Below are 26,048 nucleotides of genomic sequence, written 5' to 3' on the forward strand. Positions count from 1 at the left end.
TGACTTATTTCGCTTAGTATGATAATCTCCAGGGTCCATCCATGTTGTTGCAAATGACATTATTTCATTCAATATCAGCCTATCCTAAAGTGACATAATACATTATACATGTGATCGTAAGATGCAATCATACCACTCACCCTTTCCTTTCTGAAAAATTCGGCCTTAAACTCATTAGGTGTGAAAGAACAAAACACGTGCCAGTAATGGGTATGGGAGGGGGTACCATGGTGCTCAGAACAAAGGGAAACTAGAAGGAACCCCATGGTGTTACACTGGAATTTAAAGCACAAGTGTCAGTTTTCAAGATAGACAGGCAGGTTTTCAAGACAGACAGGCAGACAGATATACTGTTCTGTATGTCTGTAATACACAGACACACAAAGCCGTAGTACTGGCAAAGCGAATATACGTACACACACACACACACACACACACACTCTTCACCCTTTACTGATTCCATATTTCTGAATCCATTTACTCAGGAAAGTTTACTTGTAACCCTAAACTTGATACCTGCAGCAGTTTCCTGGTTATTCTTGGACACATGTAGAGTAGGAAAAACTCTGAGTGACATGATATACATTTTCCCAGCTGAGATTCAAGAAGGCAGTGCCCCGCCGTCTTGTTTCAGCTCTCACACTGTGAACAAGTCCTTATTGTGGTCTATTTAGTGCCATGTTCTTTGCATTTTCTGTGGTTTGCTTGGTATTTACACTGCTTAAAACGGCCCCAAGCGTAGTGATGACCTGTCTTGTGTTCCTAAGTACATGTATGCTGCAATGTGCCTCATGGGGAAAACTGCTGTTGGCCAAGAGTTCAGTGTAAATGAATCAACAATATATATTAAATACATTGTCTTTAAACAGAAACACACATAATACATGGTTACATACGGATTACTTAACAAAGATGTTGTGACCTGAGGCTGGCAAGAACCCAACCCTGTATTTCCCCAAGGAGCAATGGTTCAGTATTTGCTAATTCTATGTTCACTCTGGCTTTATAAATCACAATACTGTAAATATCAAGAACCACTGAGGAAGCCTGGGATGGATGATACCCCAGTAGCAAAGAGCACTCTCAGTGCCCAGATATTGGCTTCAAATCACCTTTTTTCTAATAAAAGCTACCAGAGCTCCTTGGAGAAATGGCTGGAAAAGGGGAAATATAAGATGAACCCGGCATTTCTTTTTCTATTAGAAAGTAAAGAATTGCTCAAAGAATGATGATGCATCAAAAGGCCACAGGAACAAATTCGAATGGGCTCCCACTGGTCACGTCAAGAACAATGTGAACAGAAAAATAATAGTTACAGATTATGTCTTGCTGAATAAAATATGAAACATCAGTCCCTACCAAAATAAATAAATGAATAAACAAAATGAAAATTTGATAAGAAGTGGAATAGTTACACAGTTTCCAAGTATCTCCCAACAAAGTCGTTATTCATCGACTTTGAATAGAACAGAGAAAAACAAAACAACAATCAAAACCTTTACAGGAGTAAAATCTAGCCAACACAACTTCAATCATGTGATGACACGAACATCATCAGTAATGGGACAAAACTAGATTGTGTACCACATGTGTGTGTGCTCAGTCGTGTCCAAACCTTTGCGACCCCATGAACTATAGCCCACCAGGCTCCTCTGTCCATAGCATTTCCCAGGCAAGAATACTGGAGTGGGTTGCCATTCCCTTCTCCAGGATCTTCCCAACACAGGAATCGAACTTGAGTCTCCTACATCTCCTGCACTGGCAGGCAGGTTCTTTACCACTGAGCCACCTGGGAAGTCCAGTGACAGGACACAAAACGAACAGCATCATTCTTGTGATATTCTTGACCAAAGATGCACAACTTCAATTTATCCATGAGATAAGACCGTAACATTGAAAGATAAGCTACAAACTAATAGTCTTTTCAGCTGCAATAGTGTCACAGTCATCAAAGTCCAGAAGAGGCTCATGGACCATTGAAACTAAGGAAGACAAAGGACACATAAAAGACACGTGACAAGTAGTCACAATGAATGATTCTGCGTTTGGTTCTCTTGCTATCAAGAACGTGAAAGGGACATTTGTGGTGCAACTTGAAGGGCATCTGAGGATTAGATGGCAGCAATTGTGATGACTGCACTGTGGTTAGTTCAAGGATGGCCTTTTCTAGGAAACACCTGCTCAAATAAAAGTAACCGGGGATGACTCTGCATTAGGTAGGCAACTTAAAATCAGATGGTTCAGGGAATCATTCTTTGTGCTGTACTTTCAAGTATTTCTTTAAGTTTGTGATTGTTTCTAAAAAATTACAAAGTTTTTTTTTTTTTTTTTTTTGCAGTAAGCCCGGAAAGGAAGCTAGTCCAGATGAGCATTCCTTTCTACTAACTTTTCCTCCACCTCTAAAGCAAAGAAACACCCGCCCCCACCGCCCCGCTACTGCATGCTCACAAACCCTCAGGGCTCCCACACTGCCTCTGTCCTCCCCCAACAGGCACAGTCCCTGCAAGGGCTCTCAGGGTACACTGAAAGACCTCTAATTGCTCATCTTCTGGTTTCTGCCCAGTACTCCACCGGAACCCATTCTGGCCACTTTTCACATCTCTTCCCTGCTGATGACATAGGCCTTCCCTGTCCAGTCTGCCCCCCTGCACAGCGCTGGACACCAGTGGGTGCTCTACTGGACCTCCCACCTCTGACCTCCTCCCTCTCCGTCTCCTCTGGAGGCTCTCTACCTTGCCTAAACCTCATGATCCTTGAGTCTCCTCTTCCTCCTCCTCCTCTTCCACACCTTTGCCTGGTGGATCTTATCTGCTCTTAGGACTTGAAATCACCAGATCTGTAGAGAGAGGCCAGGCCTCCCTGTGTTCTCCTGATCCATGATGTCATCACATTTCCCCAAGATCTTTCACCATATCAAATGGATGCTATCAACAAAATCACCAACATTTATGCTACCCCCCGCCCCTGGGTTTCTGATCTCACTGGCAGCAATTCAGTTCAGTTGCTCAGTCATGTCCGACTCTGTGGCCCCATGAATGGCAACATGCCAGGCCTCCTCATCTATCACCAACTCCCGGAGCTTGCTCAAACTCACATCCATCGAGTCGGTCATGCCATCCAATCATCTCATCCTCTGTCATCTTCTTCTCCTCCTGCTTTCAATCTTTCCCAGCATCAGGGTCTTTTCCAATGAGTCAGTTCTTCACTTCAGGTGGCCAAAGGGTTGGAGGTTCAGCTTCAGCATCAGTCCTTCCAATGAATATTCAGGACTGATTTCATTTAGGATTGACTGGTTTGATCTCTTTGCAGTGCAAGGGACTTTCAAGAGTCTTCTCTGACACCACAGTTCAAAAGTATCAGTTCTTCGGCACTCAGCTTTCTTTATCATCCAACTCTCACATCCATACCCAACTACTGGAAAAACCATAGCTTTGACTAGACAGACCTTTGTTGGCAAATTAATGTCTCTGTTTTTTAAATGCTGTCTAGGTTGGTCATAGCTTTTCTTCCAAGGAACAAGCGTCTTTTAATTTCATGGCTGCAGACACCATCTTCAGTGATTTTGGAGCCCAAAAATATAAAGTCTGTCACTGTTTCCACTGTTCCCCCATCTATTTGCCATAAAGTGATGGGGCTGGATGCCATGATTTTAGTTTTCTGAATGTTGAGTTTTAAGCCAACTTTTTCACTCTCCTCTTTCACTTTCATCAAGAAGCTCTTTGGTTCCTCTAAGCTTTCTGCCTTAAGGGTGGTGTCATCTGCAAAGCTGAGGTTATTGATATTTCTCCCGGCAATCTTGATTCCAACTTGTGCCTCATCCAGCCTGGCATTTTGCATGATGTACTCTGCATATACATTAAATACAGGGTGACATATACAGCCTTGACATATTCTTTCCCCAATTTGGAACCAGTCTGTTGTTTCATGTCCAGTTCTAACTGTTGCTTCTTGACCTGCATTCAGATTTCTCAAGAGGCAAGTCAGGTCAGCTGGTATTCTCATCTCCTTAAGAATTTTCCACAGCTTGTTGTGATCCACACAGTCAACGGCTTTGGCATAGTCAATAAAGCAGAAGTAGATGTTTTTCTGGAACTCTCTTGTTTTTCTATGATCCAACGGATGTTGGCAATTTGATCTCTGGTTCCTCTGCCTTTTCTAAATCCAGCTTGAACATCTGGAAGTTCTCAGTTCGCATACTTTTGAAGCCTGGCTTGGCTAGCATGTGAGATGAGTGCAATTGTGCCGTAGTTTGAGCATTCTTTGGCATTGCCTTTCTTTGGGATTGGAATGAAAACTGACCTTTTCCAGTCCTGTGGCCACTGCTGAGTTTTCCAGATTTGCTGGAATATTGAGTGCAGCACTTTCACAGCATCATCTTTTGCTACTTGAAATAGATCAGCTGGAATATTAGATCCATGAGTCAAGGTAAATTGGAAGTGGTCAAACAGGAGATGGCAAGAGTGAACATTGACATTTTAGGAATCAGTGAACTAAAATGGACTGGAATGGGTGAATTTAATTCTGATGCTAAGTCACTTCAGTTGTGTCCAACTCTGTGCGACCCCATAGATGGCAGCCCACCAGGCTCCCCCGTCCCTGGTATTCTCCAGGCAAGAACACTGGAGTGGGTTGCCATTTCCTTCTCCAATGCATGAAAGTGAAAAGTGAAAGGGAAGTTGCTCAGTCATGTCCGACTCTTAGCGACCCCATGGACTGCAGCCTACCAGGCTCCTCTGCCCATGGGATTTTCCAGGCAAGAGTACTGCAGTGGGGTGCCATTGCCTTCTCCGGAATTTAATTCAGATGACCATAATATCTACTATTGTGGGCAAGAATCCCTCAGAAGAAATGGAGTAGCCCTCATAGTCAACAAGAGAGTCTGAAATACAGTACTTGGGTGCAATCTCAAAAATGACAGAATGATCTCTGTTCATTTCCAAGGCAAACCATTCAATATCACAGTCATCCAAGTCTATGCCCCAACCAGTAATGCTGAAGAAGCTGAAGTTGAATAGTTTTATGATGACCTACAAGACCTTCTAGAACTAATACCAAAAAAAAAAAAGATGTCCTTTTCATCAGAGGGGACTGGAATGCAAAAGTAGGAAGTCAAGAGATACCTGGAGGAGCAAGCAAGTTAGGCCTTAAAGCACAAAATGTAGCAGGGCAAAGGCTAACAGACTGTAGCCAAGAGAATGCACTGGTCATAGCAAACACCCTCTTCCAACAACATATGAGACAGCTCTACATAGACATCACCAGATGGTCAACACCGAAATCAGGCTGATTATACGCTTTGCAGCCAAAGATGGAGGAGCTCTATACAGTCATCAAAAACAAGACCAGAAGCTGACTGTGGCTCAGACCATGAACTCCTTATTGCCAAATTCAGACTTAAATTGAAGAAAGTAGGGAAAACCATTGGACCATTCAGGTATGACCTAAATCAAATCCCTTACGATTATACAGTGGAAGTGACAAACAGATTCAAGGGATTAGATCTGATAGATAGAGTGCCTGAAGAACAATGGATGGAGGTTCATGACACTGTACAGGGGACAGGGATCAAGACCATCCCTAAGAAAAATGAATGCACAAAGGCAAAATGGCTGTCTGGAGAGGCCTCAAAAATAGCTGAGAAAAGAAGAGAAGTTAAAGGCAAAGGAGAAAAGGAAAGACATACTCATCTGAATGCAGAGTTTCAAAGAATAGCAAGGAGAGAGAAGAAAGCCTTCCTCAGTGACCAATGCAAAGAAACAGAGGAAAACAACAGAATGGGAAAGACTAGAGATCTCTTCAAGAAAATCAGAGATACCAAGGGAACATTTCATGCAAAGATGGGCACAATAAAGGACAGAAATGGTATGGACCTAACAGAAGCAGAAGATATTAAGAAGAGGTGGGAAGAATACACAGAAGAGCAATACAAAAAAGATCTTCATGACCCAGATAACCACAATGGTGTGATCACTCACCTAGAGCCAGAAATCCTAGAGTGTGAAGTCAAGTGGGCCTTAGGAAGCATCACTGTGAACAAAGCCAGTGGAGGTGATGGAATTCCAGCTGAGCTTTTTCAAGTCCTAAAAGAGGATGCTGTGAAAGTGCTGCACTCAGTATGCCAGTGGCACCAGCAACCACCCAGCTGTCAAAGTCGGAAGTGAAAGTCATCCTTGACAGGCACCTGTCCTCTGCTGTCACATCCACTCACCTGACGACTGAAAACTTCAGCTCCTAAGTGTCTCTCAACACTGTCCTCTTCTCCAGCTCTAGAATACAATCGTCTTCTGCCCAAATTAGTCCAAAATCATCCCAACTGGGCTTCTCACTTCTGTTCTTACTGCCCCTAAACACATACTCCACGTCCTAAAGATCCCACTCATCTTAAATCCTTTAATCCCTGTTTTTAAGAAACATCCAAATTCCTTACTAGACATTAAAGATATCTTTGTCATCTCTATCTTTAATCCTCTGCACCAATTATATTACATTTTCCATCCTCAGCCTGCCAACAGTCCTGCTGCCAGCATCCAGCAGAATGCCGAGTACTCTACAGACAGTCAATGAGTGCTTACTGAATGAACCAATGTATCAGTTAGATGAGGGGACAATAGACCAACCTATTATCTGACAGACTCAAATCTTCAGATGTACAGAAGTGTTAAGCATGTGACTAAAACCCCTGGCAAACACTTCAAAATGTCAGAGAGGGTCTGCACAAAGTAATTAGCAGTTCAAGGTCAAGGTCCTTGAGGTTAGATATTAAAGTGGAAGAAGGGAAACACAGTTGCTTACAATCAAGTACAAAGTGGTTCCCTCTATCACATGCCACAATAGGACTTGATGCCACTTTATTTAAGGTGTGGGGCACACTGCCCATGGTGTACTAATAGTAAACTCAAATATAGTGGGGCAGTGGGCTTGCCCAGGGACAGACAGACAGACCCAGATACACACACACACACACACAAAAACCAAGGGCTGGGGAAAGTCAGGTCTGCTGCACATAGGGGTCAAATAAACTCTAAGAAAGAAAGAACAAATGACAACCAAAAACCAAATGAGGAACATTTATGGAAACTCATATGACACACAATGGTATGGAATGATCTTTCATTTATTATTTCTTATATTTACCCTAAAACTCCACTAAAATTTGGCCATTCTGGAGGCGTCACTAAAAATAGAGGCTATTAATAATAAGGTCCCAGCTAGGGTCACTCACTTTAATTTAGGTACTGCTGGGAGTCAAAGGAAACATGAAGTCAAGAAAAAGAAAACAAATGCAATGGAATTAAGGCAAGTTTAGCTAAAAACCATAATTGAAATGGAATCAGTAATCTAATTAAGGGGTGGGGAGTGCCACCAACCTTTCCAGCCTCAGAAAGAGCACTTGATGTCTAGATGACAAATAAAAAGCTATCATGACTTCTAGTGACCTCAGGATGGCTCTGATGCCTACTAACCATTCACAGAGATCTTTCCCTGAGAGGAAAGACAGTCTAAGAAGAGTCCAGGAACACTTGAAGGGCAGGAGAAAGCCCAAAAGCACAAAAAGGAAGCAACGTTTGTGGGACCCAGGACCACAGGTGAGAAAATCAGGAGATGAGAAGACCGAGGACCCTTCAGGCCCTGCTGGTACTGGTGATGCCACCACACCAACAGCTGCAGCCCACCACAGGGTGCTGGCTGTGGGCCAGCTGAACAGTATCTTACAACAAATGTTGTGGGGAGGATACTATTAATTCCATTCTTCATAGCAGAAAGGTCAATTCCACCCAATATGTAAATCAGGCAAATGGTGAAATGAAGACTTGACCCGAAATCTGCCCAACTTCCAAATAATGACCTTCTTTTTGAAGTACCATGTCTAGTTACTCCCGTATAAATGACTATTCTTATCCAGAAGAAGAAAGGGAGTGTCGGCTTAAAACACTCACAGAAGAATCTGGTAGTGAGGAAGCTAGCCAGCCAAAGCATGGTGTAAAATCATCCTGCTTCACTGATCTTATGTTCAGGTTAGAACAACCAATGCTAAAGTAATGGATGACCAAGACAATACTTTAATTTACCATCCTTCATGGGGAAAATGAAATACTGTCCTCTAGGTCTGGATTCCACCATCACTGAACTTCTCCCTGTTGAATGATAGCTGTTCCTTTCCTAATATTACTCAAAATATTAATGAAGTGAAGTCCCTCAGTCGTGTCCAACTCTATGCGACCCCATGGACTGTAGTCTAAAGCTAAATGTAGTCTAAAGTCTAAATGTCCATGGAATTTTCCAGGTAAGAGTACTGGAGTGGATTGCCATTTCCTTCTCCAGGGGATCTTCCCAACCCAGGAATCGAACCCAGGTCTCCTGCATTGCAGGCAGACACTTTACCATCTGAGTCACCAGGGATAATTTCCAGCTAAAAAAAATCTTTGTGACATGGCAGATATCGCCTAAGTTTTATCAGTCACCAGCAATATTACTTATATTACTACTAAAACTAACAACTAGGAACTCTGGTGCAACACTAGTAACGCTAGTTACTGTGATCACTATGCAAGTCTATCCAAACAGACCACATGTAGCCAAGGAAGGGAAAATCAGATATTCTGTCCTTTTACACCTAGCAGTGGTGGCATATGTATCTGAAGAGGCATTTCCTGCAGTTTGGAACTGTGGCAAATACAGCAATTGGCTCACTTGTACAGAGAGGCTGCAAAGCTAACATGATGCCCAGGCTCTCTTGCCACTGTGGGGCCCAACGGCCCGTAGACTCTGCCAATGAGACAGCTGCACAGGTGACTTCCCTTTGGAACTAAGGCATGGTGAAAAGAGGCAGAATGTGTATGCATCCTGAGAAGACTCTTCTTTTAAAACTTCTTATTTAAAAAAAAGATAAAAACTTTTTATTTTATATTGGGCTTGTTGTTCAGTTGCTCAGTAGTGTCTGACTCTGTGATCCCATGGGACTGCAGCACACCAGGCTTCCCCATTCTTCACCATCTCCCAGAGTTTTCTCAAACTCATGTCCATTGAGCCAGTGATGCTATCCAACCATCTCGTCCTCTGTCATCCCCTTCTCCTCCTGCCTTCAATCTTTCCCAGCAACAGGGTCTTTTCAAATCAGTCAGTTTTTGCATTAGGTGGTCAAAATATTGGAGCTTCAGCATCAGTCCTTCCAATGAATATTCAGGGTTGATTTCCTTTAGGATTGACTGGTTTGATCTCCTTGCAGTCCAAGGGACTCTCAAGAGTCTTCTCCAACACCACAGTTCAAAAGCATCAATTCTTCAGTGCTCAGCCTTTTTTATGGTCCAACTCTCACATAAAGTACTGGGGTATAACCGATTAACAATGTTATGACAGTTTCAGGTGGACAGCCAAGGGACTCAGCCGTCCATGTATATGGATCCATTCTCCCCCAAACTCCCCTCCCATTCACGCTGCCACATAACACTGAGCAGAATTCCCTGTGCTATACTGTAGGTCCTTGCTGGTTACCCATTTTAAATATAGCAGTGTGTTCAGGTCTATCCCAAACTTCCTAACTATTCCTTCTTCTGCACCTTCCCCAGCAATCACAAGTTCGTTCTCTTTCTAAGTCCATGAATCTCTTCAGAAGCCATTTCTTTTCACAGGAGGCACAGAGCAGGAGCCAACCATTCACTTGAGTATCTACCGTTCACCCAGTACTTACTGGGTCCCTCATTAAAGACCTTCCCACAGCAGCAGCCAGGGCAGCTTTCCAGATTCTGGCAGGAGATGAGGATCCTAAAGGTGGGGTGCGGTGTATGCTGGGGGCTTAGCCTAGAACTCACTCCTCCAAACCTTCCAAGGATCCTGGAAGCATTCGCCTCCAGGCTTAAACCTACTTCAGCTCTAACTCCCTGGAGGAGATTCTGTGTCTAATACAGGAAATGTGAGCAATAAGAAGAAGCTCATCACTTCTACTACTTTATTAAATTTGCAAAATATTAGGTATAAAATACTTAACCACAAAGGATAAAGAAACAAACTCAATCTATTTTCATTATATTTTGGTACAATATCATTTGGGCCAGGGTAATGCTTATACACCATCGTATCACACCATTTTATAAACCTGAACCTACACTGTAATTCACCTCATTCATAAACATGAGATAACTTGACCTACTTTCTAATATATTCAGCTCCTTCTTGTCTGCATTAATCTGCAGTGACATTTTAAAAGTTGCTCTAATAATTTCCATTATATGAAAATGCATTTTTCATTTACATCATCTTTGATTTTCCTCCCACAAACAAAATACTGTGTTTTTTCAATGGTTAGCCTACAAATGTCATAGGAAACAAGATGTACAGGACAGCTGATACAAAACGTTCCAGAATGAATTGGGCTCAGTTTTTTGGTGGGGGATGAGGGTGGCTGGAGGAGGAAGAGGCAAAGAATGAGGCAATTTTGCCCAAGTCCACATAATATGGGATGGTGGGTTTGGCTCTCTTGTTGTATAACCTGTGGCAAATTAGAGAGCACAGCTTTAAACAGTAAATGTGGGCAATAGCACCCCACTCCAGTACTCTTGCCTGGAAAATACCATGGATGGAGGAGCCTGGAAGGCTGCAGTCCATGGGGTCGCTGAGGGTCGGACACGACTGAGCGACTTCACTTTCACTTTTCACTTTTATGCATTGGAGAAGGAAATGGCAACCCACTCCAGTGTTCTTGCCTGGAAAATCCCAGGGATGGGGGAGCCTGGTGGGCTGCCGTCTCTGGGGTCACACAGAGTCGGACACAACTGAAGCGACTTAGCAGCAGCATGATTTCATATCAAATAATGTAATGCTTTCCAAATAACATAATGCATCCACTCATCCCAGTAATTCTCCAATCTCAGGTTATAAAGAAGAAATCCACTTCTACTCTTGTAGCTACTTACCAACTACATCCACATTTGACCATCAATAGCCTCTCAGGCTTGGGTTTCTTCCCTCTGACGAAGCCCTCTTTAAGCCCATTATCAACAATCCTTTTCAATAGGTCCTGCTGTGTTGGAGAACTTCCTCTGGCTCCCCAACAATGACAGCAAAGGTTTGCAAACTGCGGCCCACAAACAAAGAATGGTTTTTACATTTTTGAATGGTTGAAAAAAATTAAAAGAAGAATTACACTTTGTGACATGTGAAAACTGTGAAACAAATTTCAGTGTCCATAAATATAGTTTTATTGAAACACTCATTTATTTATGAAATGTCTATGGCTGATTTTGATTCCAGCAGCAGAGTTGACTAGTTACAAGAGAGATGGTAACTTAAAATATTTACAGCCTAGTCCTTTATGGTAAATGATTGCCAACTCCTAGCTTGGGGTGTAGCATCCATAGCTCTTGGCCTGGCAGTGCAGGTCATGGAAACTTGGATCTAACCAACCTTCCTAAGCCTTATTTTCATTTATTTGAAGACATAACATCTACTTCACTGAAATGCTCTTCTCCATTTGTCCCCAACTTAACTCCTTTTCCTTCCTTCCCTTTTCCAAAGCTCCACTTAATTCCAACAGCTTTTAAGTTTTTTCCTAAAATTTATTATTATTGCTCTTATTTTATTTATTTAGCCACTTGGCTATAAGATCTTATTAATAGTTCCTCAACCAGAGACTAAACCTGGGACAGGGAAGAGAAAGCACCAAGTCCCGTTAGGATTTCCCTGTACCACTAGGGAATTCCCCTCACACCCCAATAGCTTTTAGATATCCTTCTCTTTCTCCATAAAAAGTGAGATCATACAGATTTATATTCCATGAGGTTAAAAAAGAAAAGTCATTTTTAAAGTGCCCAAAGGTATTCTCCATAGCACTATTTACACTAGTAAAAGATGAAAAATATCCTAATGTACACCAGTTGGGCAGGGTGAACAAGGTCAAGGCAATTCACACAATGGAGGATGGGACAGCTGTGCCAAGGGGTGAACTTCATCACTATGACCACTACATTACACCACTATGACCACAACAGAACAAGAGCCAGGAGAGAGTAAATGAGAAAAAGCAAGGTGGAGGGAAGTGTGCACAGCATACTACTATTTGCCTAAGAAGGGGGTGAGATATAAATATTAATATGAAAACATACAACCATTTGCTGAGATTTGTTTTTTCAAAGGTGCAAGGAGAAGTCCCATCTTTTTCAATCGCTACATAAGGGGAGGGAGGATGGAAATGCATGTGTGTTCAGTTGCTCAGGCGTGTCTGACTCTGTGCAACCCTACAGACTGTAGTCAGTCAATCTTCTCTGACCAAACGATTCTCCAGGCAAGAATACTGAAGTGGGTTGCCATGCCCTTCTCCGGGGGATTGTCCCAGCCCAGGACTGAACCCTTATCTCTTATGTCTTCTGTATTGGCTAGAGGGTTCTTTATCACTATCACATCTGGGAAACCCAGGATGGAAAAGGGTGTTTGCATGAGCAAACACCTCTGAACATATACACCTTATTTTATGGATGAGACATGGAAACCTTGACCATGTTGTGCAAAATTATTTAAACTGAAACTGAAAAAAAGAATTTCCTAAAAGCAAAAAAAAAGAAAGAAAGGAAGAAAGCAATGAACCTAACTATATATCCAGTTGGTGGTATGATGACAGAGAAGAACTATTCCAAATGTCTTTAAAATACTCTATTGTGCACATAGCATGGTATAAAGCAGACGAAAACATATAACACCATTAGTGAAACAGAAATCTGGGTGAGTGAAAAAATACAAAGTTGATAAAGCTAGGTAAAAACCCTGTATATCTGAATTGCACTCAGAAGTATTAGTATTAATTAATAATGAGTTTTATCTCTGTGTATGTACACATACACACAGACACACATTCATCAGTACCTACTCCCTAGTTCAGTTCACTGAGAGGATCCAGGAATAACACTAAGTCCAGTAGTAATAAATATTCCTAGTTTCTACATTGTACCTTCTAAATACTCAAAAGAACTAGGGTTTTTTAGAGAAGCAGTGGATCCAAGTTTGGGGTACAAAATGGATAAGAAAAACCAATAACATTTTGTCATACAAGAAAGGACACAAAAACACAAATTATGCCAAAATGACTTGGTCAGTACTTTCCACTGGTTAAATATGGGACAATTTGAGTATCAATAAGAATATTAAATTGAAAGACATCAGTAACATTTATACTGAAAAAAAGAAAAAGAAAAAAAACAGCCAAAAACAAAAAACAAAACACCCTCAATGTTAACTTTTAGATAACCCTACAAAAGAGAACTCATTGCTTTTTCAACAGAGTCAAAGCATCAAGCATTTATCCTGACATTTCTCTGTGAATCTCAGGGTAAACAAACAGTTGTGATTAAATGTCTTTCTTCCTTCCTTTCTATTTTTTTGGCCACACCACACTGCTTGCAGGATCTTAGTTCCCTGATCAGGAATTGAACCTGGGCCCCAGCAGTGAAAGCACTGAGTTCCAACCAGTGGACCACCCGGGAACTCCCTGAATTTCTTTTTATATATGTATTCTCATTTATAAACAAGGAAGGAATGACAGAATTGGCATATCACTATTTTGCAATCACTAATGAATTAAAAGACATAGGTAATAGGCATCAATGATCAACAGTATCACAAAATAAGACCACCGTTTACTATGTATTTCTTAATGAAAATACACAGCCTGCCTATGATATAGTCTTGCCAAATAAAACAAAAGTCTGTATATGAAGCTGACCAAAACTCGAGATTCAGTGAATAAATTACAGCAAACACAAGGAACAGAGGAACATGTTAAATGGCACTATGGGGAATCAATGATGAAAATCCAGACTGTGAAAATTTCTACAGCACAGTTTCTCAACCTCAGCACTAATGACGTTTTGGGCCACATAATCCTTTGTTGTGAGGGGCTGTCTGTGTACTGTGGGTTGTTTAGCAGGACCCTTCACCTCTACCCACTAGATGTCAGCAGCACCTCCGAGCAGTGACAATAAGAACTGTCTCTAGGCAGTGCCAAATGAAGAGAGAGGAGATCATCCCAGGTGGAGAATCTCTGCTGTCAAGGATAAACAGCCAGTTTCTCCAATAAATCACAAGGGTGGGAAAAGATGGAAGGGTAACCTGTAGATCAAATGGAGATTAGAAACATGTCAATCGACTACAATGTATTTTTTAAAAACTATTTATTTATTTACTTATTTGGCTGCACCAGGCCTTAGTTGCGGCATGTGGGGCCTAGTTCCTTGACCAAGGGATCGAACCTGGACCCCCTGCATTGGTAGTGAGGAGTTTTAGCTACTGGACCATTAGGGAAGCCCCCAATTGCAATGTATAAACCTTATTTGGATCCTGATTCAAAGAAATTAAAAAAAAAACAGTCGAAGAAATTTGAACATTAATTTGATATTTAATGATATTAAGGAAGCATTGGTAATTTCTATGTTTTTGGTGTGATAAGGTTTCGTAGATATGTTTTTAAGTCTTATCGATTAGGGACATGTAATAAAATACTGACAGAGGAAAAAATTAAATAGCAAAGCAGTGCCTCCAAGTAACTGGTGGGAGATAGGAAGGTATACGTGATATAAGACCAGCTAAGAATTAATCATCATTGAACTTGAGTGATGGGCATGTAGCTCACCATACAATTCTCTTAACTTCTGGATATGTTTGAAAGTCTCCATAAGGGCTTCTGTGGTGGTGCAGAGGTTAAGAAAGTCTCCATAATACAGAGGTATGAATAAATCAATCTGGCAGGTAATTTCAGTCCCAGTCCTCACAGAGCACATAAGCTCCAGAATGACCAGCAGAGGGATGTAAGAATCTGTAGTTCCCCAGGTCTGTCCAGTTTCTAAATGCCTCCTGGGGTCCTACTGGGATGCTGAAAGTAATCATATTGTTTACGACACAGCCCTTAGACACAGGAGCCAACTGCTTAGCTGCAAGTTCTTTCAGTGCTGGGAGAAAACTTGTGTCGGGCTGAGTGGGCGCTAGAATTCTGGCATCTAAGGTGGCATCTGCCTAAGGGATATTCTAGGGCAAATTTGTCTATAAAGGATTTTTGCCTAAGTCTTGGATACAGACGTTCGCCTCCAAGTAAGGTATCAAATTTTCCTCATCCTGGAAGGAACCCAAGCTCTGTGAGCTGCCCAGCCCACCTCAAATCATCATCCTAGGTAAGAGAAAATAAACTTCTATCTTGTTTAACCTATCAGGATTTATAGTCTGTTCCACTATGCACAGCAAAACTTATACCAATTAAGCCAGAAATAAATTCTTCTTTCTCTTGGAAGACTGTTCTAGCCTACAAGAAATAGCCACTTCTTTCTCTGAACTGACTCTCTTCCTGCACATTTGTCACTGATGCCTCTGCACTCTTCCTGGAATTTCTTTCTTCCTGGAAACTTGCAGACCAAACACGACGATGTCATTGCGTGCTCCAGGGCCAATTCTTATTTCTGTCCTTCCTAGCTCAGAGCATTGACTGTGCCTCCTCTGAATCTGAGTTTCTGTGAACAGTGGCCACCAGAGAGGACAAGGGCCTTGCTCCACACAGCTTATCCCCCAGGCCTGTGTTAAACTCTCCAGTGGGACAGAAAAAGGAACCAAGAATCCTGTGTGACCCAGATGCCTAAGCCAAATGCTCTCCTGCAGCGGAGATAGAGTCATTCTTCACTCCTTAGAGGTAAATAAATGGGCGACTATAAAATGTTCAGGGATTTGAACATTTGAACATTCCTGGGGAATGTTCAGGATCAGGTAATAAAAGACTAATAAAAAAGACTTCTTAAATGTCACTTATTCCCTCTCTTGCTCAGGGGTTGGGTTCTATCCCAGTCTTCTAGAAGCTATGTTTATAGGCATGGGATAAAACCTTAACCAAGATTTAAATTATCCTAGGAGACTTTTCCACCAAATCACTTTTGCTCAAGTATCACTTGAATATAAAACTGAAGATCAATGATCTTTGTAAAACAGAACCAAAATTGTCTCACGTGTATTACAACTCTGTTCATTTAGCACACTTTCCTACCCTGACAACCCATCAATTGATAGATAAATAACAAATTGCCAAGTCAGAATTTATCTTTGCAAGATGATGGCAAGGTCACCTTGGACTAATCATTATCTAATTGAAATGTGAGAATTCACCTCTGATCACCACTTCAACAAAGGAAATACTGACCCCTCTCTATTCATTCAGTCTCAATTTCACTAAACTCAGATAGTTCCTCTATAAACAAACAAGCATGCATGCATGCTAAGTCGTTCAGTCGTGTCCAACTCTTTGTGACCCTAAGGACTGTAGCCCACCGGGCTCCTCTGTCCATGGGATTTTCCAGGCAAGAACACTGAAGAGGGTTGCCATGCCCAGGCATTGTCTAAAGACATCTCTTTCATGCTTATTTCGGGAACATGCACAAAATAGGTCAAGATGTTTGGAGAATAAGCACTATTTGCACTGAGGACCCCATGTTAATGCCACCACCTTGACCTAGCAGAGGAGACAAAGAGGAACTCCATCTGTGGCCTCTGACACCTCAATGGGCTATGACACAGAAAGCAGATGACAGGCTCCATGGTAGACAGTGGAGAGACTGCTGGTTCCACTATTAAAGCTCCACCTGGGTCTACTTAGTAAGTAAGGCAAGCATCCCAGAGAAGGGAGAAGGACAACACTGTGTGGACCCAACAGCCATCCATCTGGTCACTGTCATAACAGTAAATCACTAAACAGAGTTAAGCCAGACGATTTACTCCGACCAGTCCATTCATGAGAGAAAGTAAAGTGTGTTCAAAGTACAACTTGATTGTCTCTCCAATCTTTCTAAAATAACTACCAAAACACACCTTATATTAAGATAATCAGAGAATTCCCCTGGTGATCCAGTGACTAAATGCACCTAACTCACACACAGATACTTGAAGGTCTAAGAAAACCCTTAGATCAATAACCACCATTGATAAAGCACCTTTCCAGTTTGCCATCACGACAAAGAGTATAAAGCCCTCTTTTTTACTTTGAATTCACAAAAGGGACATTAAGCAGGTAAGTACTTTCCAATTTCCAGTCATTCTGTATAAGGAGTCCCTGATCACACAGTGCAGCCACAAGGTTGAAGATGGGAATTAAAACAGAGCTGATTCTCCTAGAGCAGCAGGAATTTTTCGGGGGAAGATAGAGGTTTGTTGAAGAAAGCATGCAAGAGACAGAAGTTTTTTCTAATCTATAAAATTACAGCTGCCACCATGCCCCCAGCCTGTGCCAGAATCTAAGAAGCACTTCCCAGTGGAGACCTTGGATAGCTGTCATTGAGATTCTCAACTTCACGGTATACAAAATGTCAAGGGTAACATCTGTTTCATGGGGCTGGTGTGAAGATTTCCATAGACACCAGGCCTCTAGTACCGAGGTGTCTAACACATCAGGTCCTCATTAGATGGTGGTTAAGGTCAAAGATCAATTGGGCTTCACTGGTGACTCAGTGGTGAAGAATCTGCCTGCCTAGACAGGAGATGTGGGTTCAATCTCTGGTTCAGGAAGATCCCCTGGAGATGAAATGGCAACCCACTCCAGTTTTCTTGCCTGGAAAATCTCACGGACAGAGAAGCCTGGCAAGCTACAGTCCGTGGTCTCGCAAAAGAGTCAGACATGACTTAGTGTTTAAACAACAATGTCAAAGACCAGGCTACTGTCCCTTTATAGACACCAGAGTCTGAAGCTACTTTTCCAACAGCAGAAAACAACAACAACAACAGCAACTTCTCCTGCCATCAGCGCTAGCTCACAGGCAGGTAGCACACCCAAAAATCAGTTCTTGCTAAAGCCTGTGCCAGTGAGACCTCCAAAAACAAAGTGGGTTCCCAGGAGGGATGAGAAGGCAGAGTCTAGAAAAAGACTCAAGACCGCTGGGGCTGTGTGCAAGGGAGGATCCACTCACATGTGCTCCATCGCAGGGCCTAGGCGTGAGGACATCAGGCTCAGAGAGGAAGAGATATAACCACTCCGTAATCTGACTGCCATAGGAGCAGCAGCTACCTAGTGATGATAGAGTTAAAGGTTGCTTCTTGGTTTTAACATTTGGAGTCAAGTTATAGGTAACTCATGGAAACCTTTGCAGGGATGAAAGAATATAATTATTACCAACTCCGAGAATATAAAATTCAAAGGTACAGCTGCCCAAAATGGAAAGGCTGAGTGGAGGAAGGATGGTAGACAAGAAACAGTGCCTCTAAGACTGGAAGGGGCTGCACGTGTCATCCAAGGGCACAGAAGGAGGATTCAAAGCATGAATCAGCCATAGAAGGAAGAGAGGTGGGGAGGTCAGAAAGAGCTAAACAGCCATCACAAGACACCAAAAACCTGCCTTTTAAAACTGATAAAGGGAGAAATGGTGCTGCAAGCATAATATTTATATATGTGGAAATCACCGAACAAGCAGGAAAAATGATCCGTGTGGGTGGGGGTGGCGGGGACAGCGGAGATTGGTTACTTCTAAGAAGAAAAGCTGGTAAGTGAAGGAAGAGAGAGTGTGAGATACTTGTTCCTTTCCATGAGAAGCTTTTCTGTAGCATTTTCTGTTTTTATCCATTTGCATACATTACTTTGACTTAAATTTTTTTTTTTTTTAATGAAAGATCTTCTATAAGACCATTGTTTAGACCACAGCAGGAGGATTCTTCTCAACTTCTACCAGGCCTGACCTTGGTGTGTTGAGAAGACTGCAGCTGGCTTTACGCTGTGTTTACTTTATTTTAATCTTAACGAAGTCATGTTTAAACTCTACAAGTGCAGTAGGCATTTTACAGTTCTGGAAAGCTGTCCAATTCTGGTTTGTTGTAAACAGAATAGAAAGGCTTTGATGGTCATTTTAGATTGTCAGAAAATGGGGCTTCACAGCTAAGAAAACAAGAGAGTCATTTTCAAGATATATGTTCAATAGGCACAAGTATTCAGAGCCTTGGAGTCCATGAAATACAATCAATTCTTAGACAGCAAAGGCTCAAATCTTGAGTTCTCCAGGAAGGCTTTTAAACTTTGAAAGAAATTAACTGATGAGCATAATTAGCCAAAAAGCTTAAGAAACAGCATATTCTACAACACCCATGGATTAAGTTTAATTACGAAAACGATCTGGAAATGGCTATTTTGTTGTTGTTGCACAACATTTAGCAAATACAGACAGCAGAGGAAGGACCCCATCACAAGTCTGGAAATCCTGATCAAGGAGATAATGCTAATTAGGACTCTCAGCCACTCGGGGAGCCCACAGCGGGTGGTAAGGGGCAATGCCTACAGTCGACAAGCAGAGTCACCTCAGGAAAAACCAGCTAATGGAGATGGCAGGAAGACAGAAGTGCATAACAGATTACATTTTTAATGAAGAAAAGCAAGCACAGGAACAACTTATCTTTTCTGACATAGCTGATTAAGTGACTGATACAGAGTAACAAATAGCTATGTAGATCCTGCCTTGAATTTTACAGATTCAATCCTCTCCTAAACAGCACTGGGAACTAAAAATTCCCCAAGCGCCAAAAACAATGTTTTTCATTTAAACTCAGTTTTAAAATATTTTTTCTTACTAGCCTGCAGGGAACATGGAGATAAGTTCAGATTATTGCATCTATTCTCAAATCTGGAATATACCATGAGTCATTAAGTTAAACACTAAACAAATCATTTATCACATGCTCTCGTCCATCTACTCTCCATCAATCTCTCTCATCTCTCTCACTTGCTTGCAATGCTTTAAAGCATCCCGTTTATTCTTGTGAAGCATGGTTGTCTCACATTTAATAGCTTATCGCTACAACATCTCACCCAGCATGGCCTTGCCTTCTGAGAGGCTCACAACATGACTGATTGATAACATTGCTCATTCTTTAAATTTTATTCAGAGTAGGACTGGCCCAGATCCCTACAATTCTACTTCCTCTCATTTATGTCAAAATAAAAGTGCCTCTAGCATTTATTCATGACTTCAGACACTTCCAGAAACGTCAACATTTCAGATCATCTCTCTTATTCCTATACATTTAAGAGAAATGTTTCTGTTATTGTCATCATTGTTTGATACAGCTTTTCACTTTAAAGAAAGGGAGGGGGTGGTGTGGGGTGGGCAGTAAAATAAATATCCCTGGGGTAGAAGCAACCCAACTGAAGCATACAAATCAGGCAGTAAACCAAGTGTCAGGCTGACAGAAGGGGAAACAACCAGATAAGTCTGTCAGATTTCATTTAAGTTTCCCAGAAACTAGGAATATTAAAACACAAGAAAGCCAGACATCACTGGGGGAAAGAGTTTAAAAGGACTGAATCACCATGTTGCAATCAACAAAGACCATAGTTAACAACACAGCATCCTGAAGCAATCAGGGTTGGGCATGCGGCATCGTGAACCATGTGTTAACTACTGCTCCTCCCTCACACTATCTCACTGTCCTCATACTCAGTCCATTATTGCCTGTGTCCTCCACCCATCCCACCCCTCCAACACATCCCCACATCTCCAAGGAGAAGTAAGCAAGAACCGTACTCTTCCGTTCTCTACAGACCCAGGGCATAAGAACACATCTGGCACACTGGTTTTGGATCTGAAATTGATGGGAAAGCCATATATCTGATGCTGGGAAAGACTGAAGACAGAAGGGGAAGGGGGTGACGGAGGATGAGATGGCTGGAAGGCATCACCGACTCAATGGACACGACTTTGAGCAAGCTCCGGGAGATGGTGAAGGACAGGGGGAAGCCTGGCACGCTACAGTCCATGGGGTCGCAGAGAGTTGGACACAACTGAGTGACCGAAAAACAATGGTATATCTGATGTGTTTCCTGTCCACTGTGCCCAGCCCTTCACTGAGACTGGCTACCTAGTGCTGTCTGCACATCCTCAAAAGACAACATCCGTGTCAAGACACCCAGAAGATCTCAGGGCAGGATGGCTCCTTTACTTTTTCCTGTCCTGTATATGTCTGGTCCCACTGCCCTCAGCTCCTAACTCTTGACCATGTCCTTGACCCCTTCCCAGCCTTGCATTCCTCGCACTTGGCATTTGCAATTGTGTCCAGAGTTAGATATTCAGCCCTTCTCACCCCTAGCTCTCAGCATCCCTACAGTGCAGGCAGACACTTATCCATCAAACATCACGTGTCCAGAGGCTGCCCACAGTGGTGTGAAGTGAGGATTCTGCACACTTTTATCAGACAACTCAACACACTGTCACATCTTCATTTTTCCACTGACTGCAAGGTGGCTCACAGATAAATTTAATGTTCACATGGACGAGCCATTTTTCACTTAGGTTCCCCAGCAGAACAATCCCTTGTCTTTTCACCTCTGACTTCTTGTCAGAGAAGTCAACCATGCCAGCTGTCACAGTACTTTCTGAAAATAGCCAATGTATATAACTAGAGTATATTTCTTTCCCACTTTAAAGGAATGATACAGTTTTAGAGGTAGAAGAGCTCTTATGAATCACGCACCCAGTATTTCCCAGAACTCAGTCCCCAGGCCGGCACTAGTTGATGCGTAATGGTCAGTGGTCACCAGAGAAACAAGAAAGAGGAAGGAAATAAAGAGCGTTTTCACAATGCTAAACACAATCAAAAGGCAAATTCACGACACACCTACTTTTTCAGTAGTAAAATATTTTTCTTTCATGAAATGATATTAGCAGATGCTAGTTATTTTTGAAAAATATGAAAAATTGTAAAACAAAATAAAGAGATTAGCATATAAATAGAGAACACTCATGCACTATCCAGCTTAAACAATGACCAACTTCCTTTAAGTATAGCCTGAAAAATCTAGTAAAAATAGATCTTCATTTTCTGTTTTCCTCTTTCACAAAATATAAAAGTGTGGGAATTATGAGGCTGGGCCAGCCTCTACATTTTACAGATAAGGATTTGGAGACTAGCAGAGATTAACCCGTCTAGAGTTGCACAGCTGGTCGAGAACTAATATATCTGTTATGCCATGATACGGTTTTGGAGCAGAAACCAATCCTTTTTAACCTGTTAGACTTTAACTGAGTCACAGCCAAGACTTGAAGAAGACTGCCTTTTGTCCCTGCCCAGGGCACTTCATACACACTACTTGGGAGCAGAGAGAAGGCAATGGCACCCCACTCCAGTACTCTTGCCTGGAAACTCCCATGGATGGGGGAGCCTGGTAGGCTGCAGTCCATGGGGTCACGAAGAGTCGGACACGACTGAGCGACTTCACTTTCACTTTTCACTTTCATGCATTGGAGAAGGAAACAGCAACCCACTCCAGTGTTCTTGCCTGAAGAATCCCAGGTACGGCAGAACCTGGTGGGCTGCCATTTATGGGGTTGCATAGAGTTGGACACGACTGAAGCGACTTAGCAGCAGCAGCAGGCACAACAAATACAACTAAATGAGGAAAACCAATAATCTGTAACCAATGTATACTTCATCTCACACTGTAGCAATTGTGTCCCATCGCTGGAGGGCTCCAGGAACCACTAAACTGTTTCAGCACAAAGATTACTGAAAATAGGTCCATCATTACTAAAAAAAAGGGTATCTTTTTAGATATCATGCTGCTGCTGCTGCTAAGTCGCTTCAGTCGTATCCGACTCTGTGCGACCCCATAGACGGCAGCCCACCAGGCTCCCCCGTCCCTGGGATTCTCCAGGCAAGAATACTGGAGTGGGTTGCCATTTCCTTCTCCAGTGCATGAAAGTGAAAAGTGAAAGTGAAGTCGCTCAGTCGTGTCTGACTCTTCTCGACCCCATGGACTGTAGCCTACCAGGCTCCTCCATCCATGGGATTTCCCAGGCAAGAGTACTGGAGTGGGGTGCCATTGCCTTCTCCTTAGATATAAATATGCGTGAGTTAATATACAATATTTGACTTTTTCTTTCTTCACTCTGTATAATAGGCCCTAGGTTCTTCCACCTTGTTAGGACTGACACAAATACATTCTTTTTTATAGCTGAGTAATATTCCATTGTATGTGAGTGAGTGAAGTCGCTCAGTCGTGTCCAACTCTTTGCGACCCCATGGACTATAGCCCACTGGGCTCCTCCATCCATGGAATTTTCCAGGCAAGAGTACTAGAGTGGGTTGCCATTTCCTTCTCCAGGGGATCTTCCTGACCCAGGGATTAAACCCGGGTCTTCTGCATTGCAGGCAAACACTTTACCGTCTGAGCCACCAGGGAAGTACCAATGTATAATGTAACACAATCTCTGTATCCATGGAGACAGACCTAGAGAACAGAATTGTGGACACGGTAAGGGAAGGAGAGTGTGGGACTAATTGAGAGAATAGCATGGAAACATATACACTCTGTATGCAAAAGAGATGGCAGGCGGAAATTTGCTGTGTGACACAGGAAGCCCAACCCAGTGCTCTGGGATAACCTAGAGGGATGGGGTGGGGAGAGAGACGGAAGGGGAGTTCGGGAGGGAGGGGACACATGTATACCTCTGGCTGATTCATGCTGATGTATGGCAGAAACCAACACAATATTGTAAAGCATCCTCCAATTAAGAAACAAAAAAGGCTGCTGAAAGTTCCACATTAACTTCTCATCCAGTACTTCCCTCCCTAACTCCAAAATTATAAGGTAAATTTTGAGTGAGAGAATGACAGTCCACACAATAAGGTAAAAAACCAGCTACTAACCCCTTTTTCCAAGCCCTACCCTGCCCCCATCAAACTAGCAGACGGAAAAAAATCACACAGCAGTGGAGGTAATAAGACCAGGCAGCTACAGTCCTATCTCACAGAACCGTGGTAAAAAAAAAATCAAACAAGACAGCATGAAGCGACAATGTTTTAATGCTCTGTAAAATTTTATCAGTGCAGGAAGGTGACCCATTGAAAATAAAATAGTTTTTTTTAACAGACTCACCTAAATTCTCAGTTTATGTGAAATCGATTTCCCTGAAGCATCTGAGAATCCTTCAGCAGCAATACCTAAAACAGTTATGAAAACCATCAGAATCAACTAATGTTATAGACATCAGTTTTCCAAAAAAAAAAAAAACTCAATCTATACATTTGGTCATTTCCCCCACACTAAGTGCGAAAGGAAATAACTCAGGAAACAATGAATTTCCGCTGCAACACATGGGCTGGGAATTTTCTTGACCAACAGGGAATCAAGGTCCCAAGGCACTTATTTCAGAGACCAACATTACGTTCCAGTTGGCAAAGAAGCAAAACACATTATTTTCTTCCCTGTGATGGGAATGTTTAATGGCTTTAGATTTAAACAAAGATCAAATATATACATTATCCTTCCTGCCCCCACCTATATTTAAAACAAAAATCACAGGCACTGCACTGATTGTTTTTAAAATCAGCATCCATGAGCTCTTGTCTTATTCACTTTTTCCTCCTGTCTGGGAAGCAGTCCCGTCTTGCTTCCACTGTTTCCATCTTACTCCCAGTTCTCTGAGGCACTTGATATCTGAGAATTTAGCACCTTATCCATGCAAACCCAATTTGAAAGAGAGAAGAACCATAATAGATCACAGATTATGGCCAACAAAATGGGCCAGCATTAAACATTAAACAATGACTGCTGTTAATAGTTAAACAATGGCCTGAGTGAGAACACATATATGAAATAACCAGACAATAAACATGCAGCCACAGAAACAGGTTTCATATGAAATAGACCAAGTGCATGTAATCTAGTCTGGGTAAGTATGTGAGACTAGTTAATAAAAGATGTTGGCTGGCTGTATGGGAGGAGAGAAAAATCTAGCGCGCTCTTTCTCTCTCTCTATTTAAAGAGAATAAATTCAAAATAGAATCAAATGAGTACTAGAAAAACATACAGATGAATAGTTTTATAATATTAAGATAGAAAGGCCCTTTTTAAACATGACATCAAAATGTAAAACTCAAGGACTGAGACATTTGGCTCGCAACATTTTTTTTTTAATCTCAAATACAGGAAAGGCAAAAACAAGTAAAAAATAAAGACAACAAACAAACAAACTTAGATACTTTGGGTAAAATAAAAAACTAAGTAAAATATTCATACAAGAGCTGAAGGACGGACTTCCCTGGCAGTCTAGTGGTTAACATTTCACCTTCCAATACACGGGGTGTGGGTTCAATCCCTAGTCAGGGAGCTAAGATCCCCCATGCCTCAAGGCTAAAAAACCAAAACATAAAAACAGAAGCAGTATTGTAACAAATTCAATAAAGTCTTTAAAAATGATCTGTATCCAAAAAAAATCTTTTAAAAAAGTCAATAAAGAAATTAATACCCCAGCTCAAAATGGATGAAGCAAATTAATAAACTTCCCATGAGAAGAAATAGAACAGTGAACGATAACAAATGCATGAAGAGATACTCAATTATACTAACAACGGGAAAACACAACTTCAGAAAACCGAGCTCCTTTTATCTGTCAGATTGGTGATGATGTCCAAGACTGACAGGAGCTGTTGTTATGGCCACAGCTCACGATGTAGCCACTTTGGCAATTATATCAGCATGTAAAATGGCATACCTTTTGATCTAGCAATCTTTCTCTAAGAATCTACTCAAAATACATTATTGTGAAAGCAGAAAGATGGATACACATAACATGTTTATAATCACTGAAGGCAGAGGGAGTAAGTATCCTAAAGGTTTACAAATAGGAGATGTCAAGTAAACATGTATTTATTGATGATAGTTATTGGTATGAAAAGAGCCGTGATACACTTCTGAGTGAATAAAACAGGCAAGACTTCCCTGGTGGCACAGTTGATAAGCATCCGCCTGCCAATGCAGGGAACACGTGTTCGATCCCTGGTCTGGGGAAGATCCCACACGCTGAGGAACAACTGAGCCTGTGTGCTACAACCACTGAAGCCTGTGTGCCTAGAGCCCATGCTCCACAACAGGAAAAGCCATCACGATGAGACCTGCGCACGGCAATGAAGAGCAGCCCTTGCTCGCCGCAAATAGAGAAAGCCCGTGCACAGCAACAAAGACCCAGTGCAGCCATAAATAAATAAATAAAACTTAAAAAATAAAATAAAACAGGTAAATGACCATGCAAAGTATGATTACATTTCTGCGTGTGCATGCC

The 26,048-nt window shown here is 42.0% G+C and overlaps 1 protein-coding gene across 11 annotated transcripts in view; it reads right to left on the minus strand.

Annotated features, from left to right (window-relative positions):
• The window catches only part of TLN2 (talin 2), a 496,539-nt gene that overhangs the window by 260,665 nt on the left and 209,826 nt on the right, over positions 1-26,048 (minus strand). For 10 of the 11 annotated variants that reach the window (XM_027553835.1, XM_027553837.1, XM_027553839.1 and 7 more), the window contains one exon: positions 23,864-23,928. The exons of the other annotated variant lie outside the window; for it this stretch is intronic. The gene's annotated coding sequence lies outside the window, so the exon portion shown is untranslated. The remainder of the gene's footprint in view (positions 1-23,863; positions 23,929-26,048) is intronic. 11 annotated transcript variants of the gene reach the window in all.

Source organism: Bos indicus x Bos taurus, chromosome 10, assembly GCF_003369695.1.
Source record: "Bos indicus x Bos taurus breed Angus x Brahman F1 hybrid chromosome 10, Bos_hybrid_MaternalHap_v2.0, whole genome shotgun sequence".
Classification (NCBI taxonomy): Eukaryota; Metazoa; Chordata; class Mammalia; order Artiodactyla; family Bovidae; genus Bos; species Bos indicus x Bos taurus.